This window comes from Ranitomeya variabilis, chromosome 2, assembly GCF_051348905.1.
Source record: "Ranitomeya variabilis isolate aRanVar5 chromosome 2, aRanVar5.hap1, whole genome shotgun sequence".
Classification (NCBI taxonomy): domain Eukaryota; kingdom Metazoa; phylum Chordata; class Amphibia; order Anura; family Dendrobatidae; genus Ranitomeya; species Ranitomeya variabilis.
In genome coordinates, this window is record NC_135233.1 from 1,105,763,737 (window position 1) to 1,105,776,559 (window position 12,823).

The 12,823-nt window shown below is 41.9% G+C and overlaps 1 protein-coding gene across 1 annotated transcript in view; it reads left to right on the top strand.

Annotated features, from left to right (window-relative positions):
* The first annotated feature begins 2,968 nt into the window (after positions 1–2,968).
* Positions 2,969–12,823, top strand: part of LOC143810244 (vomeronasal type-2 receptor 26-like) — a 173,251-nt gene continuing 163,396 nt past the window's right edge. Inside the window, exons 1-2 of the mRNA XM_077293111.1 lie at positions 2,969–3,031; positions 4,329–4,444. The gene's annotated coding sequence lies outside the window, so the exon portion shown is untranslated. The remainder of the gene's footprint in view (positions 3,032–4,328; positions 4,445–12,823) is intronic.

A 12,823-nucleotide genomic window follows, 5' to 3' on the forward strand; every position in this document is an offset into this window, starting at 1 on the left:
GTGAGCCCATCAACCATCGTCAAGGTGGTCTCATTAAACTGATGGGTACCTGACCTCCTTGTCCAAATGTGAACACTTACCGAAGGCTAATGTCTGTATGCTTGGGTGAATGTGGACACCTCTCTCAGCAAAGCCTACATATGGGTTGGCCGGAACCAAGTGTGATTAGATGTAATTAAAAACCACATGGTGACGGGAGGAGTGCTCAGTCAGTAAGCTAACATAGAAATGACAGAAAAACGACTGGCACGTCCAAACTAGTGTGAATAGGTGCATACCAGGAGCAGCTACCTCCATATATAATATACAAAAAAAGGTTGCACTCTATCGTGCCAAAATGCGTCAAATATGAAATATGAATAGCAAAATGGCTTTTTGAACATTAGGAAAAAAATTTTTGAGACGCTTAGCACAGAATTTGGCCAAATAGTGTGAGCCCTTCAACCAATTTGGCCAAATTCTGTGCTAAGCGTCTCAAAATTGTTTTTCCTAATGTTCAAAAAGCCATTTTGCTATTCATATTTCATGTATTTCATATTTGACGTGTTTTGGCACGATAGAGTGCAACCTTTTTTTGTATATTATATATGGAGGTAGCTGCTCCTGGTATGCACCTATTCACACTAGTTTGGCTGTGCCAGTTGTTTTTCTGTCATTTCTTTTGTCACAAACGTCCGAGAATTCCTGGTAAACCAGAGGGAGCGTAGTACCTTTGTTGCCTCTTCCAAGTTCTGGGTAACTGGAGCCGTTACCGTTGGACTGATGGTAGGACTACACTTTGGGAGGAAGGATATCTCCTTGGTTTCCCAATTGATGTTTGGATTTTGTGACCGTAACCAGGGAATTCCTAAAATTACAGGAAAATGAGGAGAAGATATTAACATAAATGAAAGGGTTTCCTGATGGTTTGGTTCCATCTTACACTCCAGAAGCACCGTCTCCCTGTCTACTGGTCCGGAAACTAATGGGGAACCATCCACCGTTTACATGGTGACTGGTGAAGCTCTTAATTGGGTCTTAATACCATGTTTCCTGGCAAAAGAAGAACCCATGAAATTTCCACCTGATCCAGAGTCTATCATGGCAGAACTTGGTATCCACTGTGCTTCCCACAGAATCTGAATAGGAAGAGAACAATGTGAATATTTCTCCCCTTGATCTTTAGGGGAAGTCGACATCAGTGTTGGGGGAAACACAGCATCTAGATGTAAACTGGTCTCCGAAACCTCAGACTCAGTCTCTGTATTGTCATAATCCCCTACTGCCGCCAACACCTTGTTAGGTCGCCTGGGACATTTAGGACAATTAATGAGGAAATGGTCCGATTGACCGCAATAAAAACATAAGCGCTCCCGAAGATGATATTCACGGCGTTAATTACTCTCACATTTTTGTAGTGAGTCCATTTGCATAGGCACCTCCTCAGCCTCCCGCTGGTTCTTGCTGGTAGTTTCCCTAGATGGAAGAGCAAAATTAGTGATGCGGTTTAAAGCTGCCCATTTTTCTTGTCTGCGTTCAGTTAGGCGGATATCAATACGCACACAGTGTTGTAAAAATAACTCAAACTCCTGTGGAGACTCTGAACCAGCTAGCTCATCCTTAATTGTACTGGACAAACCCTTTCTAAAAATTGGCAATAAAGCATTGTTATCCCAGTTGGTATCCACCACTAACCTATTAAATTCAGTAATATATTCTATGACTGAACGTTTCCCCTGGCGTAAGGAAAGCAAGGCAGATTCAGCAGAGGCACGGCGGTTGGGATCATCAAACATTTGCGCCATAGCTGTCAGAAAATCATCCAAATTATTTAGACAGGTATCACAACTTTCAACCATAGGATTTGCCCAAGTCAATGCCCGCGATGTCAACAACATAATAATACATTGTACCTTAGATCTATCAGACCGGTAGTAGGAGGCATGTACATCAAAGAATAATATGCATTGATTAACAAACCCGCAGAATTGACTTCGATCACCATTAAACCTGAATAGAGGCAATTTGGGCATGCTGGGGGGGTAGTGTATGCTGAGTAGATGAGGTCTCCTGGACTTCTATCAAGCTACGTAAATCTTGGAGAGCCTGACCAAACACCTGTGTATTGTGGCCAACCTGGGACTCCATGTCTCCAATCTTATTTTGCACAGCCTCCATCTCCTGCTGCAAGGAGTTAATTTTGCCAAACTGTTTGTCTGCCCGTGTCTCTGTCATTGCCCCAGCAGAATCCTCTTTTGGCTGGAGTATCCTGTAATACTATTGTAGGAACTCGAGGATTCTGGTAGCATGGGGCAATGAACAGACAGAGACAGGTTTCTTTAGTGCAAATAGTGTATTTGTACAACAGCAATAACACCCAAAACAATATACCGATAACCCGTAGAGACCCGCAATGAACAAGTCCTTGAAACCTATATAGCAAATCGTCAGAGTTCTTAAGACAGAGTCCTCAACAAATCTGATCAAAAGATGAGTGTGACACACTGGTGGTCAAATCCAGGTATGTAGTAAACACAGGGAAGTCCAGAAACAAGTTCACAGGTTAATCTCTATGTGTGACGTGTACATAGGTAAGTCCAAAAACTAGTTCACAAGTTGATCCCAGATGCAGCGTGAAAACGGGTTAGTCCAGAAACAGGTTCACATTAAGTATTATTCTGGTGATGGTTCCAACAGCTCTCCCCGGGGAGAGTGAATGCAGGATTAAGTAACAACACACAGTTCAGAAACACAGTTCTTACCAGGAGGACTGAACCAAGGGTTAAATTCCAAGGTCTACAGGCTAATGATAACACAGAGAGTGTAGCTTACATATGCAGAGAATGTCCAGAGCCATGGGTAGAAGCACATTAAGAACAAAGCAGCTGAACTGGAAGGAACCGGAAGCAGAATACTCCAGCAAGGAAGCCGACACCTGAGCTGGGTTTTAAGCAAACGAACAGGAAGTAGGGCACACAAAAACAGCAAACGCCATCTTAACAAAGGGCAAGATCATTCACAAGGTGACTTGGAAAACCCGGAATACTGACAGGTACCTTCTGCTTTGAACTTTACCGCCATCCAGTACTCCCAGCTGCAATCATCTTTTCAAACTACTGTGTTTCTGCAACTTGCATCTACTTCCTGGAGTAGACCTGCAGATTAACTGTCTGTGGAAAACGTAATGAACTGTTATCAGGACTTATTCACACTTCAAATGCTCCTGAATCAGAGTAGATCTTCTAAAAAAATATGTTTGCTTCTTCATCTCTGCTGCCAATGGCCATTAATTTCTATGCTCATTAACCCTTCATCTGATATAATAACAAACTCTCCTCTGTGCTAGTTCACATTACAAATGCTGCTACTGGACTGACAATACATCTTCAGTTTCTGTCCTTGTCTACTCCCCTGGTTTTGTGTCTGCTGTTCCACCTATCTGCCTGCTGTCCAGCTCACCCTGTTAGCCTTGTCCATGCTGTTCAAGTTACCTGCCTTGATTCCACTACTCATGGTGTCCTACGTACATAGTAAGTGATAGCTTAGCCGCTCTACAGAATTAGGGGCATGCTGGGCTGTCAATATTGTGAGTGATAATCAAGCTGCCCTATCTGGCTGGGCTTGCTGGGTTTCCTCGAAGTGTCACTTGTTTTGGGTGATTACCTGGCTATCTAGCTGGCTGAAAATGGTTAAACTATTGCCAATTGTAGCTTTGCTCGGTGGTGTCTGTTCATTCTGCTCTGTGTTCTGCTGTTCTGATCTTTGGTGCCTAACCTCGAACTTTGCCTTTTGACCATTCTTTTGCCTTACCCTTTTGACTTTGACGTGCTCTCCTGGTATCTGACCCCGGATGACTTGACTTCCTTGTCTCACAGTTCATCTGTGAGAAGTGACTCAGAGTTACAGTACCATTCAACAAGTCCTGCCCGATTTGCTACCATGTGTTCATCCTTCAATCTCCACGTCATCTTGTGAATTACAACAACTTGTTTCTGTGTTGCTCACATGTCTGTGGTGGTGGCAGTGAGGACAGACAGGAGGACATTACATGTAGTGATTTATGAAAGGTTCCTGCCCAACAAAGCAGATATCAGCGATGGCAGATGGGGATGAGGGAGACCTGAACATTATTCCTCCTGTATGTCTATGGTTCCACACTTAATAATGGCACAAATGCCACCATATTGGCTCCAATCTTCGCCTTGCATATCAACCTTGAGTTGTTTGTTAGTCGTGAGCAGCTGCACATGGCAGCCGATGTGTTTTTGATCCTCTACAATTAATTTTCTATTTGAAAACATTATTATTTGCCACTCATAAAACATATTTGTCTCTTTCCTGCCCACAAGTGACAGCTGCCACCTGCTGCCCCATCCAAAGAAACAAACATCTGCATCTATAAGAGCGGCTCGGGAGGGTGATGGTTGGCTTCTGCGGCTGAACATCGTGTGGAGCTGGGATCACTGTAAGTAAGACTTTCCTGTGAGGTATGATAATGGGGGGATGCCTGTAGGGGACGATGTTCTCTCCTTTCTGTAAGACTTCACAGTGAGGTGTGATGACAGGGAGACACCTATAGGGGACAATGGCCTCTCCTTTCTGTAAGTAAAACTTCACTGATGGGACGACCAGTGGCATAGCTTCAAGCTCATGGGCCCCAGTGCAATAGCTCCAGTGGGGCCCCCAATTATTGCAAGTCTTTACTGGTATTGGGTACAGATAATTCTTCTATACTGATTTTCCTGCCATGACACATTGTAACGGCACAGGAGGGAGCTTTGTGCTGCTGATTATTGTCTCTAATGTTTTGTTCCTTATGCACTGTAATCTCTGTCAGATGAAAAATGTATTGCTGCATGTAGACATCTAAGGCTCTGTTCACATAGTTAGCATTGCCGAAAAAAGCCATGTGTCCATCCAGTTCAGCCTATATTCCGTCAGAATAAATCCCCAGATCTACGTCCCTCTAAAGAACCTAATAACTGTAAAATACAGTTACGCTCCAGGAAGACATCCAGGTCTCTCTTGAACCCTTCAACTGAGTTTGCCATCACCACCTCCTCAGGCAAGGAATTTGAGATACTCACTGCCCTAACAGTAAAGAATCCTCTTCTATGTTGGTGGAAAAACCTTCTCTCCTCCAGACGCAAAGAATGCCCCCTTGTGACTGTCACCTTCCTTCGTATAAACGGAGAGATATTTGTATTCTCCCCTTATATACTTATACATGGTTATTAGATCGTCTCTCAGTCTTTTTTCTAGACTATATAATCCTAATTTTGCTAATATCTCTGGGTATTGTAGTTCCCCCATACCTTTTATTAATTTTGATGCCCTCCTTTGTACTCGCTCTACTTCCATTATATCCTTCCTGAGCACCGGTGCCCAATACTGGACACAGTACTCCATATGCAGTCTAACCAGGGATTTGTACAGAGACAGTATAATGCTCTCATCATGTGTATCCAGACCTCTTGTAATGCACCCCATGATCCTGTTTGCCTTGGCAGGCACTGCCTGGCACTTGCTGCTCCAGGTAAGTTTATCATTAACTAGGATCCCCAAGTCTTTCTCCATGTCAGATTTACCCAGTGGTTTCTCGTTCAGTGTGTAATGGTGATATTGATTCCTTCTTCCCATGTGTATAAGCTTACATTTATCATTGTTAAACCTCATCTGCCACCTTTCGACCCAAGGTTCCAACTTGTCCAGATCCATCTGTAGCTGAATACTATCTTCTCTTGTGTTGACTGCTTTACATAGTTTTGTATCATCTGCAAATATCGATATTTTACTGTGTAAACCTTCTACTAGATCGTTAATAAATATGTTGAAGAGAATAGGTTCCAACACGGACCCCTACGGTCCCCACTGGTCACTGTGACCCAGTTAGAGAATCTACCATTTATAACCACCCTCTGCTTTCTATCACTAAGCCAGTTACTTACCCATTTACACCCATTTTCCCTCAGACCAAGCATTCTCATTTTGTGTACCAACCTCTTGTGCGGCACGGTATCAAGATATACCACGTCCAATGACTCACCTTGGTCCAGTCTGTAGATCACCTCTTCATAAAAGCTGATTAGATTGGTTTGACAGGAGCGATTCCTCATAAACCCATGCTGATATTGAGTTACACAGTTATTCTCATTGAGATAATCCAGAATAACATCCCTCAGAAACCCTTCACATATTTTACCATCAATAGACTTACTGGCCTATAATTTCCAGGTTCACTTTTAGAGCCCTTTTTGAATATTGGTACCACATTTGCTATGCACCAGTCCTGCGGAACAGACCCCGTCGCTATAGAGTCCCTAAATATAAGAAATAATGGCTTGTCTATTACATTACTTAGTTCTCTTAGTACTCGTGGGTGTATGCCATCCGGACCCGGAGATTTATCTATTTTAATCTTATTTAGCCAGTTTCGCACCTCTTCTTGGGTTAGATTGGTGACCCTTAATATTGGGTTTTCTTTGTCTCTCAGCATTTCACCTAGCATTTCACTTTCCATCGTGAATACCGTGGAGAAGAAGGTGTTTAATATGTTAGCCTTTTCCTCGTCATCTACAACCATTCTTTCCTACACTTTCACTTATGATTCTTTTACTATTGATATGGTTGCAGAACAGTTTGGGATTAGTTTTACTCTCCTTAGCAATGTGCTTCTCTGTTTCCTTTTTGGCAGCTTTAATTAGTTTTTTAGATAAAGTATTTTTCTACCTATAGGTTTTTAGAGCTTCACCGGTGCCGTCCTGCTTTAGTAGTGTAAATGTTTTCTTTTTGCTGTTAGTTGCCCCTCTTCTTTGTTTAGCCACATTGGGTTTTTCCTATTTCTAGTCCTTTTATTCCCACAAGGTATAAACCGCTTACAGTGCCTATTTAGGATGTTCTTAAACATTTCCCTTTTATTATCTGTATTCTTATTTCTGAGGATATTGTCCCAGTCACCCAGATTAAGGGCATCTCTAAGCTGGTCAAACTTTGCCTTCCTAAAGTTCAGTGTTTTTGTGACTCCCCGACAAGTCCCCCTAGTGAAAGACAGGTGAAACTGTACAATATTGTGGTCGCTATTTCCTAGATGCCCGACCACCTGCAGATTTGTTATTCTGTCAGGTTTATTAGATAGTATTAGGTCTAAACCAATTGTGAAAGATAATTTTTTCTTGGTTATTAGCAGAAATCTGTTGCCTTTATGGGTTTCGCAGGTCTCTGTTTCCCCGTTAATATCCGGGTAAAGTCCCCATAACAAGGACCTCATTATGGGCTGCAGCTTCATCTATCTGCCTTAGTAGTAGACTTTCCATGATTTTTGTTATATTTGGGGGGTTTGTAACAGACCCCAATGAGAATTTTGTTACCATTTTTCCCTCCATGTATTTCGACCCATATGGACTCGACATCCTCATTCCCTTCGCTAATATCCTCCCTTAAAGTGGACTTTAGACAAGACTTTACATAGAGACAAACCCCTCCTCCTCTCCGATTTTTAAGATCCTTTCTCAACAGGCTGTAACCCTGTAAGTTAACTGCCCAGTCATAGCTTTCATCTGACCATGTCTCGGTTATTCCCACTATGTCATAGTTACCTGTAGATATTTCTGCTTCTAGTTCTTCCATCTTGTTTGTCAGGCTTCTGGCATTTGCGAGCATGCAGTTTACAGAATTTTGTTTTGTTCCAATCTCCTCCCTGTGGATTGTTTTAAAAACTTTCTTACCTCCCTTCTGAGAATGTTGTCTTGGGTCTTCAGTGCCGCACCTCATATCCTTCATCAGTATAATTTCTGGCTTTATGTTCGTGTTTAACTTTTTTCTTCCCGTCCCCTCTTCTTCTAGTTTAATGCCCTCCTGATGAGTGTCGCGAGTCTTCTGCCGATTGTGTGTTTCCCAGGTTTGTTGAGGTGAAGTCTCTTATGTTTTCTGTTTGTCTGATCCATATAGAACAAATGAGACTGAACAACGGAGTCAGGATCCTGGGCATCCATGGGCTAAACGGAAGCAGAAGGGTCCCATAGTGTTACATTGTATATACACACGTGGTCAAAAATGTTGGTCCCCCTTGTTTAATGACAGATAAACCCACAATGGTCACAGAAATAACTTGAATCTGACAAAAGTAATAATAAATAAAAAATCTATGAAAATGAACAAATGAAAGTCAGACATTGCTTTTCAACCATGCTTCCACAGAATTAAAAAAAAAATAAAACTCATGAAATCGGCCTGGACAGAAATGATGGTACCCTTAACTTAATATTTTGTTTCACAACCTTTTGAGGCAATCACTGCAATCAAACGATTCCTGTAACTGTCAATGAGACTTCTGCACCTCTCGACAGGTATTTTGGCCGCTCTTCAAGAGCAAACTGCTCCACTTGTCTCGTGTCTGAAGGTTGCCTTTTCCAGACTTCATGTTTCAGCTCTTTCCAAAGATGCTCAATAGGATTTAGGTCAGGGCTCATAGAAGCCACTTCAAAATAGTCCAATGTTTTCCTCTTAGCCATTCTTGGGTGTTCTTAGCTGTGTGTTTTGGGTCATTATCCTGTTGCAAGACCCATGACCTGCGGCTGAGACCAAGCTTTCTGACACTGGGCAGCATTTTTCTGTAGTATCCCTTGATAGTCTTGAGATTTCCTTGTACCCTGCACAGATTCTAGACACCTTGTGCCAGATGCAATAAAGCAGCCCCAGAACATAACAGAGCCTCCTCCATGTTTCACAGTAGGGACAGTGTTCTTTTCTTGATATCTTTCATTTTCTGTCTGTGAACATAGAGCTGATGTGCCTTAGCAAAAAGTTAAATTTTTGTCTCATCTGTCCATAGGACATTCTCCCAGTAGCTTTGTGGCTTGTCACCATGTAGTTTTGCAAATTCCAGTCTGGCTTTTTTATGATTTTTTTTCAACAATGGTGTCCTTCCTGGTCGACTCCCGTGAAGTCCACTTTGGCTCATACAACGACCGATGGTGGAATCTGACACTGATGTTCCTTGAGCTTGAAGTTCACCTTTAATCTGTTTAGAAGCTTTTCTGGCTCTTTTGTTACCATTCGTATTATCTGTCTCTATGATTTGTCATCAGTTTTTCTCCTGCGGCCACGTCCAGGGAGGTCGGCTGCAGTCCCATGGATCTTACATTTCTGAATAATATGTGCAACTGTAGTCACAGGAACATCAGGCTGCTTGGAGATGGTCTTATAACTTTTACCTGTAACATGTTTGTCTATAATATACTTTCTAATCTCCTGAGACAACTCTTTCCTTCGCTTCCTCTGGTCCATGTTGAGTGTGATACCCACCATGTCACCACACCGCACAGTGAGTATCTGTAGCCCTATATACAGGCCACTCACTGATTCCAGGATTGTAGACACCTGTGATGCTAGTTAGTGGACACACCGCGATTTAACATGTCCCTTTTGTCACATTATTTTCAGGGGTCCTATCATTTCTGTCCAGGCCTATTTCATGAGGTTTATGTTTTAAAAAATTCTGTGGAAGCATGGTTGAAAAGCAGTGTCTGACTTTCAATTGTTCGTTTTCATAGATCTTTTATTTATTATTACTTTTGTCAGATTCAAGTTATTTTTGTGACCATTGTGGGGTTTTCTGTCTTTAAACAAGGGGACCAACAATTTTGACCCCGTGTGTATACAGGTGCTACTCATTTAATTAGAATATCATCGAAAAGTTAATTTATTTCAGTTCTTCATTACAAAAAGTGAATCTCCTATATTATATAGAGTCATTACACACAGAGTGATCTATTTCATGTGTTTATTTCTGTTAATGTCGATGATTATGGCTTACAGCCAAAGAAAACCCAAAAGTCATTATCTCAGTAAATTAGAATACTTTATAACACCAGCTTGAAAATTGATTTTAAAATCCAAAATGTTGTCCTACTGAAATGTAAGTTCAGTAAATGCACTCAATACTTGGTCGGGCTCCTTTTGTATCAGTTACTGCATCAATGCGGCGCGGCATGGAGGCGTTCAGCCTGTGGCGCTGCTGAGGGGTTATGGAAGCCCAGGTTGCTTTGATAGCAGCCTTCAGCTCGTCTGCTTTGTTGGGTCTGGTATCTCTCATCTTCCTATTGACAATATCCCATAGATTCTCTATGGGGTTAAGGTCAGGCGAGTTTGCCGCCAATCAAGCCCAGTGATACTGTTGTTGGTAAACCAGGTATGGTACTTTTGGCAGTGTGGACAGGTGCCAAGTCCTGCTGGAAAATTACATTTCCATCTCCAAAAAGCTTGTCGGCAGAGGGAAGCATGAAGTGCTCTAAAATTTCCTGGTAGATGGCTGCGCTGACTTTGGTCTTGGTAAAACACAGTGGATCTACACCAGCAGATGACATGGCTCCCCAAACCATCACTGATTGTGGAAACCTCACACTAGACCTCCAGCAGCTTGGATTGTGGCCTCTCCACTCTTCCTCCAGACTCTGGGACCTTGATTTCCAAGTGAAATGCTCAATTTACTCTCATCTGAACACAACACCTTGGACCACTGACAACAGTCCAGTTCTTTTTCTCCTTGGCCCAGGTAAGACGCTTCTGGTGTTGTCTATTGGTCATGAGCGGCTGACACAAGGAATGTGACACTTGTAGCCCATGTCCTGGAGACGTCTGTGTGTGGTGAAGCAATGACTCCAGCAGCAGTCCACTCCTTTTGAATCTCCCGCACATTATTGAATGACCTTTTCTTAACAATCCTTTCCAGGCTGCGGTTCTCCCGGTTGCTTGTGCTCCTTTTTCTACCACACTTTTTCCTTCCACTCCACTTTCCATTAATCTGCTTGGATACAGCAATCTGTGAACAGCCGGCTTCTTTAGCAATGACCTTTTGTGGCTTCCCTCCTTGTGGAGTGTGTCAGTGATGCCTTCTGGACATCTGTCAGGTCAGCAGTCTTCCCCATGATTGTGAAGCTACTGAAACAAACTGAGGGACTAAGGGACCTTTGTAAGTGCTTAGGAAGCCTTTGCTGGTGTTTTTGTTAATTCTAATTTACTGAGATAATGACTTTTGGGTTTTCATTGGCTGTAAGCCATAATCATCAACATTAACAGAAATAAACACGTGAAATAGATCACTCTGTGTAATAACTCTATATAATATATATGTTTCATTTTTTGTATTGAAGACCTGAAATAAATTCACTTTTTGATTATATTCTAATTTTGTGAGAAGCTCCTGTATATACACAGGGTCCTTCTCATTTCCGCTTGTTATTTGTAAAATAGATCTTGCAGGTAAAAGTTTTACCTCTGCTGTAAATCACCATGGCCTCTCGGACTCTTTTGCCCCTCGGCCTCTTCTGCCCCCTCTGTTTCCACTTCTCCCAGGGACCTCAGGAGGGAGATGCCGTTTATCTGTCATGTTTGTATGACAAATGGAAAACATAAATGTGCATGTGAACAGAGCTTGACAGAGGATTGTGTAGACTGGATGCTATTGGACCAATCCCTCAGCTGTGGACAGTATTCTGTATGTTCAGGGTGGCTGAATGTGAACTTTCCCATTGTCTGACCAAATGAAGACATCTTAGTAACTAGAGATGAGAGCAGTAAATTACTCGGGTGCTCGTTACTGGAACGGAGCAATTCCTAATACTCGGGGGCTCGTTTTGAGTAACGCGTGCAATGGGAACCAATGGGAAAGCCGAGCATTTTTCCGTCAGACCCTACAAAGAGGTCTGGGAGGCAGTGAAAATGTCAATGTTCACATGGATGGGAAAACTGCTGAATGGAAGGAGAACAGGATGGGGAAGAACCCTAGAAGCATCTCTGGGGTCACACTTTCACTCCACTTTAAGGATGGACAATAAAACATTCCAAACCCACGAGAAATTGGAGTTTACAGGAAAAAAAGGTTAAGAAACATTCCCTTCTGTATAATGACTTGTATATAAGGCAAAATGTAAATAGGGTGTAAAAAATATATTATTTAAGTAACCAAAATTTCAGTTTAATTTATGAAGGAAGCAAGAATTGTCAAAAGTAAGGGACTGAGATCCACCCTGTATTAGACATAAAGGACGGATCATACACATTCTGGTCACACTGTCATGTATTGGTCTCCTAGACTCATAAAGTCTATGCACTACTGAGGGTTATATACCAAGGAGATGTCCTCCAGACCACGGAATAATCTATGGGTGACAATATAATACCGATAAGGGGATGTAAACTTTCTGCATCTCTTGACAGGAAAAACGTAGCTGCAAAGGCAAGCGTTTTTGCCGGGTTTTTGGTGCAGAGAATTCACATGCAGCAGATTATTTTCTGCACCAAATCTTCAAGTCAAAAATACTCAGCATGTTCACGACACATCAGGTTTCTCATTCACTTCGCTAGCACCAGGTTTTGCTTCAGGTTTTGTCACTTATCCGCTCAGAAAAAATGCACGAAATCTGCATCTAAATTTTTGAAGATGTTTTTTGAGGATTATTTACCAACTAAATTGACTTTAGACCACGGAATAGTCTATGGGTGAGCAATATAATACAGATAAAATTTTGAACACGTTTTTTGAGACTTATATAGCAACGAAATATACCCAAGAACACGTAATACTGTATGACTGAGTAATGAAACCCAACAAAATTTGTAAACTTTCTTTTGAGTGTTATAAATCACAAAAATATACCCCAGAACACAGATTAGTGTATGGTTAAGAAATGTGAAGAAACAAACAAAATTTTCAAACGCTTTTTTTTTACTATTATGTAACATGAAAATGTGACAGAAAGCATGTCATACTGTATGGATGAGTAATCTAATCCAGAACTATCTTACTACTCTTTTTGCATGTTTTACATAACACCGTAATGCAGCA